This window comes from Melozone crissalis, unplaced genomic scaffold (assembly GCF_028551555.1).
Source record: "Melozone crissalis strain CALT ecotype California unplaced genomic scaffold, PUWL_Pcris_2 ptg000073l_1, whole genome shotgun sequence".
NCBI lineage: Eukaryota > Metazoa > Chordata > Aves > Passeriformes > Passerellidae > Melozone > Melozone crissalis.
This window is the reverse complement of record NW_026535850.1, coordinates 5650022-5667834: the sequence shown is the minus strand read 5'-3', so window position 1 is coordinate 5667834 and position 17813 is coordinate 5650022.

Sequence of the window (17813 nt, the reverse complement as noted above, 5' to 3'; positions counted from 1 at the left end):
GTCCTTTCTCCATGAACAGGTCCCCATGTACAGCCCCAGCAAATGTCCAACAGCAGCTCCATCAGGCACTTCCTCCTGCTGGCATTGGCAGACACGGGACAGCTGCAGCTCCTGCATTTCTGCCTCTTGCTGGGCATCTCCCTGGCTGCGCTCCTGGGCAACGGCCTCATCATCAGCGCCGTAGCCTGCGGCCACCACCTGCACACGCCCATGTTCTTCTTCCTGCTCAACCTGGCCCTCAGCAACCTGGGCTCCATCTGCACCACTGTCCCCAAAGCCATGCACAATTCCCTCTGGGATGGCAGGAACATCTACTCAGGACGTGCCACACAGCTCTTTTTCTTTCTCTTCATCTCAGCAGAGTATTTCCTCCTGACCATCATGTGCTACGACCGCTATGTGTCCATCTGCAAACCCCTGCACTATGGGACCCTCCTGGGCAGCAGAGCTTGTGCCCACATGGCAGCAGCTGCCTGGGCCAGTGCCTTTCTCTCTTCACTGCTGCACATGGCCAATACATTTTCCCTTTCCCCTGTGCCATGGCAATGCCCTGGGCCAGTTCTTCTGTGAAATCCCACAGATCCTACAGCTCTCATGCTCACACTCCAAATCCCTCATGGAATTTGGGCTCATTGCTGTCAGTGCCTGTTTAGCAATTGGTTGTTTTGCGTTCATTGTTTTCTCCTATGTGCAGATCTTCAGGGCTGTGCTGAGGGTCCCCTCTGAGCAGGGACAGCACAAAGCCTTTTCCACCTGCCTCCCTCACCTGGCTGTGGTCTCTCTGTTCCTCAGCGCTGCTACATTTGCTCATCTGAAGCCCCCTTCCATCTCCTCCCCATCCCTGGATCTGGCCCTGTCAGTTCTGTACTCGGTGGTGCCTCCAGGGTCGAGATGTGTGCTTGCCTTGTGATCAGCCTTCAATACCCCTTGGTCTTCCTGGGCCCTTCCCCCAGGTGGGACTTGGGCTCATTTGGTCCCTCAGGAGCTGGGCTGGGGGCTGCAGAGGTGGCTGTGGAGCATTGCCTGTGCTGTGCCAGGGACTGGCAGACACTGCTGGGCTGGGATAGAGGATCTGGGGGGACTGGGGTTCCAGGGCAGGGCAGGGCTGGGGTTCCAGGGCAGGGCAAGGCTGGACCTGCCCCTTCCTCCCCCAGACATGAAATGTTTCCACCAACAATCTCCCCCAGTTTGTCACAATAAGGAATGTTGGAGGTGAAATCCCAATTCTGGCCATGGGCAAGAAGGACAGTTCTTTTCCACAGGAAGGAAAGCATGGAGCCCCAGTGTTTCTGCCACAGATGAGAAGTCACCCTTAACATGCAAGGTCAGCTGGGCCAGTCAGGTGGTCCCTGGGAGCCATGCCAGCCAGACCTGTTCCATGTTCTCTTGGTTTTTTGGTGTTCCATAGTGTCACAATGGGACCTTGGATCCATGGGGTCCTGCAGTGCCATAATGGTGCCTTGATTCAATGGGGTCCAGCAGTGTCACAATAGACCCTTCTTTTGATTGAGTTCCACAGTGTCACAATGGACCCAAGGTTCCAGATGGCCCTGCAGCGTCACAATGGTCCCAATGATTCCATGAGGCCTTACAGTGTTACAACGGTCTCCATGGTTCCCCACGCCCCACAAATTCACAGGACTCTCTTTTCCATGAGCCCTGCAATGTCACAATGAACCTTTGGACCCTGAAGGTTTGCTGTGTCGCAATGGTCTCCTTTGGCTCCACAGTGTCACAATGGATCACTGGTGACAGGAGGTCCCTTTGTGTCACCCTGGATCTTTGGTTCCATGCAGCCCTGCAGTTTCACAAAGGCTTCTTGGTTTCATGAGGCCCCACAGGATCACAATGGTCCTCTTGGTTCTGTGGGGACGCCCAGGGTCACAATGGTCTCCATTATTCAATGAGTCCCCTCCGTGTCACTATGGCTCCTTGGTACCATGAGGCTGTGAAGTTACTTAATGGTCTCCATCATTCCATGAGGCCTTGCAATGTCACAATGGACCTTTGGCTCTGTGGAATCTTGCAGTGTAACAAAGGTCCCTTGGTTCCATGACACTCCAAAGTGTCACATTGGTTTCCATGGTTCCATGAGGGCACATGGTGTCGCAATGGACCTTTGGTTTGATAGGGCATTTCAGTGTCACAATGATCCCTGCATTCCATGGAGCCACACAGTATCAGTACAGTCCCCTTGGTTCCATGAGGGTCAGCAATATCACAGTGCTCTCCATGATTCCATGAGGCCCCACAGTGTCACACTGGTCCCATGGTCTCACAGGGCCCCACAGTGTCACAATGGTCCCTTGGTTCCATGGCCCTGTGCTGCTGCATTCCCCCCTCCCCTTCTCAGGCCGCCCTGCCAGCTGAGAAATGCTCCTTGGGCCTTGGCCTTGGCCAACAGCCCCTGGGCTCAGCTCCTCTGCAGCTCATCACAAACACTGTCTGCTCCAGGCACTGCTGCTGCCCAACCAGCTCCTGGTTCCTTTAGCAGCAGCCTGGGAACTGTTTTTGTTCCCTCACTGGCACAAGATCCCTGTTCTCACACTGCCAAAGAAAGCTGTTGGTGCCAAGTGCGGCCAGGATGAACCATTGCTGGGACTGAAGCCCCTCTCTTGGGGCCCTGCAAACAGCGCTCCAAAAGGAGCCCTTGGAGCTCTCCTGGGCCAGCGACTCCCTCTGAGTGGGGCCTTTCCCAGCCGGGAACTCTCCCGTTTGCTGCACTCGGGGATCCCGAACAACGATGGAGCCTGGGCCGATCCCCCCACTCCTCCAGGCTCAACCCTTCACCCACTGGGGAGATGCCAAAGGATCCACAGGGAGCATTTCCTGCCCTCAGGGGAATTTCTCACAGGTGCCTTGCATTGACTCTTGGTGTCTGTGTGCACACAGGAGTGCCTGTGCTGGGGAAATGGTGCAAAAATGCTGCACTCTGAGGGTCTTGAGTGCCTTGGATAGCTGAGTCAGTCAGGCCTGTATGTGAGGTTAAGTCACAAGGTCTAAGTGAAGTTAATTGCTGTGAAGAGTTGTTCTTTTGCTAAGTTGTTTAATATAAGTTATAAGCAGAGTTGAATACTTTTGAATGTTATTCCTCTGTTAAATTGCAAAGTCATAGGTTAGAAGTTAGGTTAAATACTGTTAAGTGCTTTTCCATTGCTAAATTGTGAAGTTGAGGCTATCAGTCAAGGTTAAGTCCTGTTAAGTTTGAGCTCTATTAAGCTTTTAGGCTGTATTCCTTTTATCATTACCCTCACTGTCCTTGTGTCACACACACACAGAGGGACAATTCGTGGTTTATTTCTGTTATGATTGCCTGAATTTGGTTTGGTTTTGTTGTTGCTTTGTTTCCTTGCTGTGCCTGAAGTGTCCACTCAGGAGCAGAGTGACTCTTTCCAAGGAACTTTGTGCTGCTGTTCCTTAATATTCAATCTGGTTTTTGCTGACCCCTTGCTGGGGTTTTTTTCCAGCGCTCTCAAGCCCTCGTTTGTAACAGGGTGAAGGAGCCCTGGCCCAGGCTCTGGCCCTGGGGGACACGGGGACGCTGCCAGAGGGTCCCTGTCCCCCTGTGCCACCCCCAGGGCCCCGGCCCCCCGTCCCCATGTCAGGCTTGGGGGTCAATCTCGTGGAACATCCTCTGGGGGAGGCTGCAGGGCCGGGGGCAGGGGGACCCGGGGGGACAGGGGACCCCACTGTGCACGAGCAGGGTTGGACTGCTCTGGGGGGAACTGTGAGGGGGGCTGGGGCAGAGTGATCTCCCCAGTGACCTCACACTGCCCCTGTGATGTCACACAGCCCCTGTGATGTCACAGCCCCTGTGATGCCACACAGCTCTTTTGCAATGTCACACAGCCACCAGTGATGTCACAGCCCACTCTGAGTTGTCACACAGCCCCTGTGATCTCACACAGCTAACTATAGGATGTCACCCTATGATGTGCTACATCTGCTTTGTGATGTCACAGAACTCTCTGTGATGTCACAACCTGCTCTATAATGTTACACAGACACCTAGTGATGTCACAACCCACTCTCTGATGTCACAGAGCCACCCTCGATGATGGCAGAGTCTGCTCTATTGCCTCACACTATGATGTCACAGACAGCTTTGTGATGTCACAAACTCCACAGTGATGCCACTAGACCTTTTCTGTGATGTCATACTGGCACTCTTTAATGTCACAGCATATACTTTGAACGCCACAGCCAGCTCTGTGATGTCATCCAGCCATGCCATGGTGCCACAGCCTGCTCTGTGATGTCACAGAATCCCCTCTATGATGCTGTAGCTCCTCAGTGACTTCCACAACAAACTCTCTGATGTCATAGACCAATCTGTTGACTTCAAAATTGCTTCCTAGAGCACTATATTCTAATAATTGATAAAGCTCCTGAACTGTGGAGTAAATAACTCGAGTTAAAATCTTTCTGTCCAGTCATGATCAGAATCAATCAGAGCTGTATTTATATAAATATATCTGGTATTCCATCATTAATCCTGTGGGACAAATTGGATTAAAGTTCAATTCCACCTGTCCAATCTTTTACACATAAACCTTTGACAAATTCTTGGGCTGGGATTGGATCCAGCTGTTCCCAGTCTCCTCTCTTAGAAGAAATTTTAGCAGTCTATGAGCCCTGCAAGGGTTTGAGGATCCATGGTGGCTGTTGGGTGTGCTTTCTGCACCTCATGTCTCAGCAGGAGTTTCTCCAATGAAGAAATAAAGCTTTTGCCTGATGCTCCCACTGTGCCCATGACAGGGACCCCTGTGAGTGTCTGGGACATCCCGGCTCTTTGGCAGCCTGGGGACTCCTGGGATGTCACCATGGAGCCCCCGTGAGTGCCTGTGACAGATCGGTGCCTTGGCAGCCCAAGGTCCCCTGGGATGTCACCATGGAATGGCTGTGACTGCCTCTGACCACAGGGCTCTTTACCATCCTCAGAAAGCCCTGGGAGGTCTCCATGGAGCCCCTGTCTGTGCCTGTGACATTGTAGCTCTGGAACAGCCTGGAGACTCCTGGAAAGTTCCCATGGAACCTCTCTGAGGGCCTGTGACAAATCTGATTCTTAGCAGGCAACCATCACCAGGACCCTGTTGCTATGGTCAGTTTCCATGGCAACCATCACCATCCCCCTGTTGCTATGCTCAGTCCCTTGGCAGCTCCATGGAGACCCCATGCCAGGGGTGGTTGCCATGGACACCAGCTCAGGCCTGCAGCCACCGCCCGTTGCCATGGCAACCATTGGCAGCCCCATCCCCAGGCTCATGGGATCCCAGAACCACAGAATTGGCTGAGCTGGGAGGGACCCATCAGGATCCTCCAGTCCAACTGCTGGCCCTGCACAGGACACCCCAACAACGCCAGCCTGGGCCTGGCAGCGCTGTTCAAACGCTGCTGCAGCTCAGAGAGCCCTGGAGCTGGGACCCTTCCCTGGGGAGCCTGGGCAGGGCCCCAGCAGCCTCTGGGCAAAAACCTTTTCCTGACATCCAACCTGAGCCTGCCCCAACTCAGCTGCAGCCGTTCCCTCCACTCCTGTCCCTGGGCACCAGAGGGAAGAGGTTCCCACAGCCCCAGCCAGGGACCCGCTCCCAAGGCTGTTGCCATGGCCACCAGGGCTGGGACCAGCTGGGATGCTCGGTTTCCATGGGCCGGGGTTCAGGAATGGGATTCCCCAATTTCCTGCTCTAAAATCGTGCTGCCCTCACTGCCCTCCCGCCTCCCATGGTATGCACAGAGGAGAAAGATCCTGGGCTGGGATAAGAACAATTTATTTATTGGGAACTGCAACGAGATAAGGAACAAATGGAACAGAAAAACTATTGATCACAGAAGGGATTAAGAAAACTTTTTACAGGGAAAACTAAAACACAACTCACTGGCTCTTCCCAGCAACATATTTCCCCCACCTGGAAAGCACACCCTTCTTCTCAGGGAGAGAGAGTCCCATTCCTGCCCCTGGCAATGACCTGAGGTGAGAGTGAATGTAATGACAGGGCCATGGCCAGACCCTCATGTACTTCAGTTCTACATCATACCATTGACAGGGGAAGGTATTGGGGCAGTTGTCTTCCCAGCATGGATCATAGGGAACATGGATCAACTGCGCTCTGCCCAACGTTAGACCTCGATTGGGGATGAAGCTGGAGCAGTTCACAAAGCCCCTCCTGCAGCTGGGGCACTCACAGGGCTGCCCTTACCGGTGCCTCCGTTGGTGTTTTGTCATGTTAGAGCTATGGGTGAAGCTCTTCCCACACTGGGGACACTCGTAGGGCCTCTCCCCAGTGTGGATGCGTTGGTGGGTGATGAGGTGGGAGTTTTGCTTGAAGCCCTTCCCACAGTAAGGGCAGAGGAAAGGCCTCTCCTCGGTGTGAATCTGCTGGTGCTGCAGGAGATGTGAGCTGGTCCGAAACCTCTTCCCACACTTGGGACACTCGTAGGGCCTCTGCCCAGTGTGGATGCGTTGGTGTGTCACAAGGTTTGATCTGTAGCTGAAGCCCTTCCCGCATTCTCCACACTCGTAGGGCCATTCCCCGGTGTGGATCATCTGGTGGCTGATCAGGTTGCTGCTCTGCCTGAAGCTCTTCCCACACTCCAAGCACTTGTGGGGCTTCTCCCCATCATGAAGCTGCTCCTGGGCCATCAGCTCCAAGAACTGGCTGAAGTTTTGTCCACCTTCCTGGCTCTGGGTAAGTCTTTCCTCCTCAGAGCACCCTGGCCTGGGTTTGGAGCACCTCTTCCTGCAGGATCTCTGGGGATTTTCCTCCCCATTAGAATTCTGCACTATGGAGTCAATCAAAACAGCCTCTTCCATGAGGTTCTGCCAAGAAGATTTTTCCTCCCTGGTCTCCATCCTCAACTTTTTGTTTGGGGAATGAAGGGCAAGGAGAGGATGGGATTTGCCTCCATTCCAGAAGGAAGGGGAAGGAGATTCCCGCAGTGCATCCCCAGCAGGACGGTCTTGGCACCAAGGTTGTCCTGCAGCCGGGGGCTGCGCTGGGCTGGGAGATGGAGCAGGAGAGAGGGGGAAAGGGGCGCTGACTTCCTCCTCACCTGCCTGGGTGTCCCAAGGCTCCTTCCTTTTCCTCTCAGCCTCCTCCTCCATCCAATCAAGGTTTGGGAATGGGAAATCCTGTTCTGAGAAGAAAACAAAGGGTGCACACATTGTCTTTTGTTCCGGGATCTGTGCTGGGCTGGGAGATGGAGCAGGAGAGAGGGGGAAAGGGGCACTGACTTCCTCCTCACCTGCCTGGGTGTCCCAAGGCTCCTTCCTTTTCCTCTCAGCCTCCTCCTCCATCCAATCAAGGTTTGGGAATGGGAAATCCTGTTCTGAGAAGAAAACAAAGGGTGCGCACATTGTCTTTTGTTCCGGGATCTGTGCTGGGCTGGGAGATGGAGCAGGAGAGAGGGGGAAAGGGGCACTGACTTTCTCCTCACCTGCCTGGGTGTCCCAAGGCTCCTTCATTTTCCTCTCAGCCTCCTCCTCCATCCAACCAAGGTTTGGGAATGGGAAATCCTGTTCTGAGAAGAAAACAAAGGGTGCACACATTGTCTTTTGTTCCGGGATCTGTGCTGGGCTGGGAGATGGAGCAGGAGAGAGGGGGAAAGGGGCACTGACTTCCTCCTCACCTGCCTGGGTATCCCAAGGCTCCTTCCTTTTCCTCAAAGCCTCCTCCTCCATCCAATCAAGGTTTGGGAATGGGAAATCCTGTTCTGGGAAGAAAACAAAGGGTGCACACATTGTCTTTTGTTCCGGGATCTGTGCTGGGCTGGGAGATGGAGCAGGAGAGAGGGGGAAAGGGGCACTGACTTCCTCCTCACCTGCCTGGGTATCCCAAGGCTCCTTCCTTTTCCTCGCAGCCTCCTCCTCCATCCAATCAAGGTTTGGGAATGGGAAATCCTGTTCTGGGAAGAAAACAAAGGGTGCGCACATTGTCTTTTGTTCCGGGATCTGTGCTGGGCTGGGAGATGGAGCAGGAGAGAGGGGGAAAGGGGCACTGACTTCCTCCTCACCTGCCTGGGTATCCCAGGGCCCCTTCCTTTTCCTCAAAGCCTCCTCCTCCATCCAATCAAGATTTGGGAATGGGAAATCCTGTTCTGGGAAGAAAACAAAGGGTGCGCACATTGTCTTTTGTTCTGGTTTGAAGGCAAACTTGGGGGAGAGTCTAAGTCGGAGTTACAATTTAAGAAGAAAACTTAGATCAGGGCAACGATACAGAAACACTGCCTTAAACTGACAGAGTCAGGATATAATCTGACACCCTCTTGGTCAGGGTGGTGGCAGCAGTGCCATTAAATGGTGGCTGCAGTCCTATTGGAGTGATCAACGTGATTCTGTCAGAGCAGTGATCCTGTAGAAGGGTCTGGTCTTCCTCTGGAGGTCCAGTGGTGGTTATGGAGATCTTGTCCTCTGAGAATCCGGTAGGCAAGCTGCTCCTGGCGTAGGCAAGGCTCAGCTTATATCCAGGCAGGAATGCTTGGTTCCTCCCCCTGGGCAGAGCATCCGACAATGGGATGATGGAATTTTATCTGTCCCGCAGTGACACTCAATGGCCCATTCACAGAAGATGTCTCCCCTGGAGGGCGTTATCAGGGGTGAGTCATGCAAGAGATAAAGAACACTGCCCTGCCTTTTTATAGCAGTTGATGAAGATGGGGATTGAAAACCTGCATTTGGTTACATCTTGCATGGCAACCTGAAACAGTGGGGTAACCCCTGCTCAGGGCGTGAATAACCCTCCCCTTACCCAAACTGGCTCAGGTGTAAAACCCCCACCCTGGGAAGGGCACACACACAGGGGACAATGTCACACTTGGCTCCCTCCAGAGGAGGTCTCTGTCCCTTGCTCTCTCCCCCTTCTGTCTTTTTTTCCATCTTTCTCTCTACCTCACATTTAATGTTCAATAAAATCCATTTTGGATTTGGTCTCATTAGCACCTTAATTGGGGCAGAGGAATCTCTGTAACAATTTTGTTAACCAGATTGTGACATTGTTTTGGCACAGTGAGTTTAGGCACTGTTCTCTGACTCCAAGTGTCTTTGACAACAGCATGGTTCCCTTCTCTGAGGAGGTTGTGGTTCTTTCTGGAATAATTCTTGGAAACTTGGAAGGACTTGGAAACTGTCCCTCCTTCCTCCTGGGGAACCTATGGGAGAAATGATGAAGAAAATGGCTGTTCTGACTGACCAGTGAAAAAGAAAATATTTTGTTGTCTTTCCTTGAAAAGGGTTCTCGGGGCAGTCTCTGTCTCTCTCAGCCCAGGGAATGCTTGGAGCTCTCTGTCCCCTCACCCTGGGGGATACTTGGGGGGTCTCCATCCCTCTGGCCTCAGGCAATGCCTGTGCAGGGCTGGGGACCAGGGGCTCTGTGTCCCTCTCACCGCTGAGGGTGCTCGGGGCTGGGGGGTCTCTCCAACCTTCTTACACCTGGGGAGGCCAGGGGGGTCTCTGTCCCTCTCAGCACTGGTGTGACCCCACCCAAACATCATCGGGGTCAGAGGGACAGAGACACCTCCAAAGCCCCAGGAGGGCTGAACCTGGGATTTGGTTTGGGGCTGAGGATTTAGGAAGGGGCTGGAATTGGGGCTGGGCTTGGAGTTGGGGCAGAGATTTGGATTAGAGCTGGGATTGGGGTTAAGGCTACATATGGGATTGGCTTTAGGGCTGGGGTTGGGATTGGGTCTGGGGCTAGACAAGTCTGGCACTGGGATGAAATTAAATACAGAACTGTGAGTGTGTCTAAACGCGGAGTGAGATTGAGATCAGGATCAGGGTCAGGTTTGGGACTGAGCTCACCCAGGGCAGGACAGGGGGGATGTCACTGCAGGATGTCCCTGGCATCATCCCAGCCCTCCTCAGGCACCTCCAAACATGGGGAGCAGCTGGGTGCCCCAAGATCCAGGTGCTCCCACGCTGCCCCTCAATACCAAACGAGCATTCCCTGAGGGCAGCCCTGACTGTGACCCTTGGGGCTCTGGGATCAGCCCTCACATCCCTGTGGGAGCAGCAGCAGACAGGATGAGAGATTCCCCCATCCCGTTTTTCCTGTGGAAGGGGGAAGCCCAGCTGCCCTTTTCTTCTGGTGTCTCCTCCTCTCCTCAGCTGAGGATGTCAAACGCTCCAGGAGCACGAAAATCCCCATTCCCTCTTTCCTTGTGGCTGCAGCCTGGAACATCCACCCAGAATGAAGGATTTTCTGACAGCCCTGCTGAATGACACTGGCAAGAGGTTTGTGAGAAGGGGAAGAAATTGTATTTTGATAGTAAATAAAAGGTGCAAAATTATTCCTTTCTGTTATATTCCTTTTCAGTCAGTTCTGGTCTGTTTTCAGACTGCCACCTTCTCAACTGATTGTGTTTGTGCCCTCCTTTCTCTCCTGCCTCTCTTTACCTGCTCTGTTTCTCTCTCAGTGTCTCCCTTGACGCAGGGCAGCTCACACCAAAGACCGTGCCCGGATTTAATTCCCAATTCAGGAGCTACAACAACCATGGGGGAAGTTATGAAGGCTCGCAGTGAAATGCCACTGTAAGATCTTGCTCCACTTGGCTTTTAGCTCCTTCTTGACAGCTTTGCCCTCAAGGGCAGGAACATCTTTTCACAGCGGAGAACTGGAATTCCAGACCCTGGCAGTGTGTGCCGTGGATCCCAGAGGGGCATTCCCGAGGCTCCCAGGGTGCTGCTCCTGCCGTGCCTCCCAAGGAGCTTCTCTCCCAAGGGGGCAAGGGGGGAAGATCCAGCAGCTCTGTGGGCTCCCAGAGCACACAGCAAAGGTGGCTTTGATGGACATTTTCCAGGGACTGGGGTGGGAAGGGACCCTGTCCATGGATTACGACCCCGCGAGGGAGAGACGTCTCTGCCCCAGTGAAGGAGCGAATGAGAGCGTGGGAACGCAACCGACGATTATTGAACGTGGACTGAACGGAACAAGAAATGGGGAGGAGAAAGGGAGAAAAAGAAATCGGGAAGAGGTCTCAGAGAACACAAAGAAATGGGAAAAGGCTCCCGCCAGGACTCCACAGCGCCCACGAACACCCGCAGGGCGTAGCGCCTTTTCCAATTCCAGCCAATCAGAGGACGCGGTAAACAATTTCCAGCCAACCAGAGCTTTTCTCTTCGATGACTCACCGGTTGCCAGGCGGGCCCGTAGAGCCCAGCGGCCGCGGAGCAGAATTTGAGGCTCGGGCCGGGGGGACGGATCCGCCCCGGGGGGGCCCCCGAGCCCCCTGCCCAGCCCTGGGGCCGATCGGGGGCTCCCCCACCCAGCAGCCGGTGCTGCGGGGCCGCGGGGCAGAGCAGTGGGAAAGGGGGGTCGGGGCTGGAGCGAAGGAAATGCGGGAGGAAGAGGAGGGAGAGGAGGAGCAGGAGCGGGAGCGGGAGAATCGCGGCGCTCGCAGCGCCCGCACGCCGAGCCTGCAGCACCCCCTGCCCCGGGAGCATCGCCCCCAGCCCCGAGCCGCAGGGGAGGGCGGAGGCCGAGCTCGCCCCGGCTCCAGCCAGGGGTCTCCGGGAGGATTTTTTGGAGAGTGTTCGGAGCCGGCAGATCCCAGACTCGAGCCCCGGGTATCTCCGGGCTCCCCAAGAGGAGCTTTTTCGGGGGGAGAGCAGCCGCGATCGCCCCTCGGGAGGGTCCTGGGGTCCACGTGGGGATGGCCCGGTACCGACGGGGCGGGACATTGGTTTTGGGGATCCCCGTGAGAGCCGGGGCTGTGGAACGGGGGACTCCCGGGGCGGGGAGAGGGGAAGGGGCGATACCGGAGCTGGGGGACCCCCGGCAGCCCGGAGATGAGGCGGGGACGGGACCCCGTGACCCTGACAGGGGCGTGTCCTGGGGTGACTTCATGATGCTCGTACCCCATCGGTCTGTTTAGCCCAGAAATGAGTTCTGCACCTTTAATGCTGGTTCTGAGAGCGAAGGGGAGGAAGAAGAAGCCGCAGTTTGTTTTCAGAAACTTCACTCACTCCTCTGCATTCCGGCTGCTGGATGGACAGACAGCAGGACAGAGCTCTCCTTTGCTTTTAGTTAGTTTTTAGCTCGCTGAGGCAGAGAAGTTCCCTGTACTGCGGTTTTTCTTTTTCTTTGGAGCTGTTTAAATCTGCTCTGCGCTGAACACCCAGAACACCACCAGCAGCTCCCACCTGTGGCCCACCTGGCTGAGCCTGGGCTGAGGCATTTCCAGTGCTGGAGGGACTGAAAAGAGACTGATAAGAGACTGATAAGAGACTGATAAGACACTGAGTGCTCGGAGCTACAACCCAAGGAGGAACTTTCAGAGTTTGTCATATATCTTGGAGCAGCAAGAGGTTTTATTGCTTAATATTGTTCAATTTTTGTGCTAGTAAATGCTTTGCCTATAAAGTAACGGGTTTTTTTCAACTTTTCTCTAAGGAAATATTTTCCCAAACTGGCTGAAGGTCGGGCTGCTGAATCGGCATTCTAGAGGAAACTCCTTTTGGAGGGTTTCAACCAAATTTGCCCTAATCCAGTACAAGGTGGTAGAAAGAAGGGGGAACCCCAATGTTGCCCGATTGATAAATGACACAAAACTCGGATAAGTTTTGTGGGTGCTTTATTACGGGCCCGGGGTGCTGGGGGACTCACGTCCCAAAAACCCAAGCCCCCGATTTCACATATGGGTGCTTCCCTCTTATACATGCGATTCACAACAAAGTCTCCAAGAAACAGTTCCCTTGTGATACATTCCTTAGTTCACAGGCAAGATCATAAATCTTCTGCTTATCTTATTCTAAGAGCATTGTATGCTGCCTTCAGACAGGTTAGCATTCTTACTCTCCTGCACTAGTTTAATTATTTACTAAATTCCTAAGACTACCTGCTAAGTTACACACAAACCAAACACACACACTATCAACGGCTGCAAAACTGCAAAACTGCTTTTAACAAACCAATTCACACACAACTCATAACTAAACTATAATTACACATTTTGCTAAATTTCATTTCTTTTCCAACATTTCCCCCCTTTTGAGCATCCTTCAGTCCTACTGCAAGGATGCTCAATCAACAGTATTGACAGTAACATCTTCATAACGAGGTGGGGAGTGTTCTTCATTCTGCCGCCCGCGGGTCATCGCCTTCAGCAACCGGAGAGATCGCTTCTTTTCCTTTTTGATCACTCCTAAGAGGCATCTATATACAATCCATATAGTCACTAAAAATACTAAAAACATTAGTGCATACTGTATAGCAGATGTAATCCAGCCAGACAGGTGAAGCCCCAAAGAATCAAATACTGCTCCTATCCAGTTATGCTGTGCTTCCTTTTCAATTTCCTTGGTTTTTGTTTCCACTTCTGCCAGTTGAGAAATATCTTTCTCAACTTCAAGTGTAACATTTGGAATGTGTACACAGCAATGATCTATTCTCCTACTCAGGTAACCACAAACTCCATGTTCTCTTAACAGTAGCAAATCCAATGCCATGCTGTTTTGTAGGGTCATTCTTGATGTAGCTTGCAATTGCAAATTTAGATCTTTAAATCCCTTCTTAGTAGCTGCTGCCAACCTTTCTGTCTGTCCTAACAAGTTGTTGAGCATTTCCCTATTTCGATATGTCGCTACCGGAGGGAATAATGATTCTAATATCCATCCAAAGTGTACTCCTGAGCCAGGTTCATGCCACTGCTCCTCTAGGGATTCTTCCCTCTTTCTGAGTCCTTTCCTTTGGATCAATCTATTCTGTTTCCAGTATGGACACAATGTGGGAACCCCTAGGGTGATTTGTGTTACTGATCCATCTAGAGGTAAATGTGTGGTCCACTGTCCATGTCCCAACACCCAGACTAGATTTCCAGGGCTATGCACAGTAGTATATCTGCAATCTATAGGTCCCTCCATGGACTCTTTGCTAACCGTGTGATCATATCCCCTACACTCGCATCCCCACTTTCATGCCATTTTCACCGGTACCAATCCAATTCGGTCTTCCGGTGTATCACATGTAAAAACCTCAGTACAATTCCAATCCTCTTTCTGCGGTCTGAACTCTCGGGAAGATGTAGATGTGATGAGGGCCCTATAATGTGACTGATTCTTTACTCCTGACCATTGGATGCACCATTGTACTTCCCCAAGGTAATTATAGTGTTCCAAAACACTAGGTCCCCATAATGTCTTCCAACTATTCCAGGTGTCAAAATTCTGTGTGACATTCTGACAACTCATTTCGGTGGGATTTCGTTCTTATTCGTACTGTATTGCATGGCTCATCTATTGGGGTTGCAATCAAACACCTCCTGGTATTTTGAATCCAACCATAATGATTGGGTTTCTTTTCACATTCCTCTCTAGTCATAGCCCGAATGGTCATACACAAATCCCTCCATACATCCACTGGTTTGGGAACTGACTGGCAGGACCATGAAACATTCTTAAATGTTTCAGGCATTTTGGTTACCGGTATTATTCCCCAGGGAATTGGTTCACCTGCAGCCTGTGGTAATAGTAGGCAAGCTATTATTTTAGTCACGTTCTGCATGATCCCAAAATCTCTAATTAATCCTACCACTAAGTTTTCCTGCTCAGTATTCCGTTCTATTGTATCATTAGCCTCCCGTCTACCCCTTCTACCGTGTCTCTGTAAGGATAACATCATTCTGTCATGCCTCCACCATGCATTTCCTATTCTACGATTAGTGACATTCAACCACCCACAACCTTTGCCTTCCTTCTCCCACCAACTGGTCCTGTCCTCTATTCTGTCCCAGGTCAGTTCCCTATTTTGCCTCCACCTTTTGACCCATAGGTTCCTTTGATATCTTGATCTTACTAGGAAGGAACAATTTATTCTAAGGGGTGACCCATCCCACATGTCCGCTGCCATTGATACTGGATCAACCTTTATGTTTTCAGCACGATCCCCTGTCTATGGCAAAACCCTCATACTCACTCTTTTGTAATCAAAACTATCCCATATCTTGACCAAACATGTATATTCTCCCGTATCGTTTGTGGTTACCTTAGTAAGATTCAGTACCGTGTTTCCTTGTTGTTTATCCTGATCCCAACCGACTCCGATCTTGCTCGGCTTCTTTCAGCCCCTCGTTGCCATATTGCAATAACTTAACCGGCCTCAACTCTCTGGCTGTCAAATATAACACAAGTTAATTGAACATCCATCCCTTCCATGACTGTAACCTTTGTCTCTTCAACCTGTACTAGAGTAGACCCTTGAACAGGTAATAGTCTCATGATCACTAGCAGTAATATAATTAAGAAGGCGGCTTTGCGCGGAAGATCATCCGGGTTGGAGACACTATCTGGGTTTCCCATTGGAACGGTGCCTTCTTTACCCTGGTGTAATGGATCCAAGCATCCATCCCCTGGACCTTCACCGCTGTGTAGGTTGTCATCATCACCTGGTGGGGTCCACTCCATGATTCCCGTAGCGGATCCGTGATCCACTTCTTAACGTACACCTGGTCCCCAGGCTGAATGTCATGGACCGAATTCTCCAGCGTGAGCGGTCTATTCCACTGTAAAGTATTTCTTAAAGAATTCAAGATCTTATTAAGTGACATAACATACTCTGCAATTGCCTGGTCCCCACTCACATGTACCTCCCCTTTTAATACAGTTGCATGATATGGTTTGCCATATAGTATCTCATATGTACTTACGCCTACCTTTTCCCTTGGCTTAATTCGAATCCTGAGTAGGGCCAAAGGCAAAGCTTGAGGCCAGTGCAGTTTAGCTTCCTGGCAAATCTTTTTAATTTGTACTTTCAGGGTTTGATTCATCCTTTCCACCTGCCCACTAGACTGAGGTCTCCAGGGGGTATGCAAATTCCATGTTATATCTAACAGTCGTGCTAATTCCTGTACTACCCCGGCTATAAAATGCGGACCCCTATCTGATGACAATCCTAAAGGTACTCCAAATCTTGGTATTATTTCTTTTAACAAGGTTTTTACCACCTCCTTAGCCTGATTAGTTCTACATGGAAAAGCTTCTGGCCACCCTGAAAACGTACATACATACACTAACAAGTATTTGTATCCCTGTGCCCTAGGCAATTCGGAAAAATCAACTTGCCAGTAATCTCCCGGTTGTGGCCCGACTTGCAGCTTTCCCATTTGTATTTGTCTCCTAACTACTGGATTATTTTTCAAACATACCGGGCACATTGCATTAACTCTTTTTGCCATTGTTAACATCTGATTAGAGATTATCTCACTTTTCAAAAATTTTACCAATACTTCTGCCCCCCAATGACATTTGTTATGTTCTGATTCCAAAATAAATTTCATTATGTGAGTAGGTACCACTATTTGTCCCATTGGTGTAACATACCACCCAAGTTGATTCCTCTGTGCCCCTAGCAAGTTTATTAGTTTTCCATCTTCTATTGAATATTTGGGCTCCTGATTCAGGTAAGGGGTAGCCGGATTCGTTCTTACCGGTACCAATGCCATTTGAGTCCATATTTCCCGTGCCACTTGCCGTGCTGTAACATCAGCAAATCGGTTTCCTCTGTAAACGTCTCCTTCCGCAGTCTGATGTCCTCTAACATGCATAACTGCAACTGCTTTGGGACTATGTACTGCATCCAGTAGCTGTAGCACTTCTTCCCGGTGCTTGATGTTGGTTCCCTGTGAATTCAATAGCCCCCTTTCCTTCCATAACGCCCCATGTACATGAACCACACTGTCGGAGAATGACTTAAAGAAAAGGCCATGAGACATACAATTGAGAGAAAAGTATAGGGGAAAAAGTAAAGCAGTTTCTAACAGTTCTCAGCCTTCTGATTTCTATAAACAATTAGACTCTCTCAGGCATCACTTTATAAACAATAGAGTTCTCGTGCTATCTTCTTATAACAAGTAGAACACCGTCTCTGGGAAGGCCTGCCATCCTGAGAACAGATGTAGAAGTTTTGGGAACACTGGTTTCTCTTTTAGTTTCTGGTTTCTGTTTTGGTTTCTGTTTTTAATAAACAATTGTAGGTATTCTAAAACAAAGGGAGTGGTTAGAAGTTTCTCTGTTAGCCTATCATGAAATTGGATTACAGAATATTCATGAAGTTCGTTAGTATTGTTATTTAAGGTGATTGATTGATCAATAAAGTTGGAGTTCGATGCATTACCAGGATGGTCGATTCTCCCCTTCACTTCAATACCACACCAAAGGCATATTTAGAATCTGTCCAGATATTAACCCTTTTGTCCTTGCTCAAATACAGGGCTCTGGTGAGTCCAATCACCTCTGCCTTCTGGGCCGAAGTTCCAGGTAACAAAGCCTTTGCCTCTATTACCTGATCCAATGTTACCACTGCATACCCGGCATAGCGAGTCCCATTCTCGACAAAACTGGATCCATCAGTGTATAGTTCCCATTCAGGGTCTTCCAATGGTTCATCCTTTAAATCGGGTCTACTGGCATATACTTGTTCAATTACCTCTACGCAATCGTGCACCAGTCCCCCAGCCTCCTGGTCACTGTGTAAAAATTCTGCTGGATTAACATGATTAGTAGTCTTTATTTCAATATCATCCTGTTCTCTCAGGGTAGCCTGGTATTGCAACATTCGACTGGATGATAACCAGTGACCCCCCTTTTGCTCCAAAACAGCCATGACCATATGGGGAACAAACACTTTCATTTTTGCCCCCAAAGTCAATTTCCGGGCCTCTTGAATAAGAATTATTGTTGCCGCCACAGCTCGTAAACACGAGGGCCACCCGGAACTTACCGAATCCAGTTGTTTAGAGAAGTATCCCACTGGCCTCTTCCAGGATCCCACCTTCTGGGTGAGGACCCCCAATGCCAGTTTTTGCCTCTCATTCACGTACAACTGGAA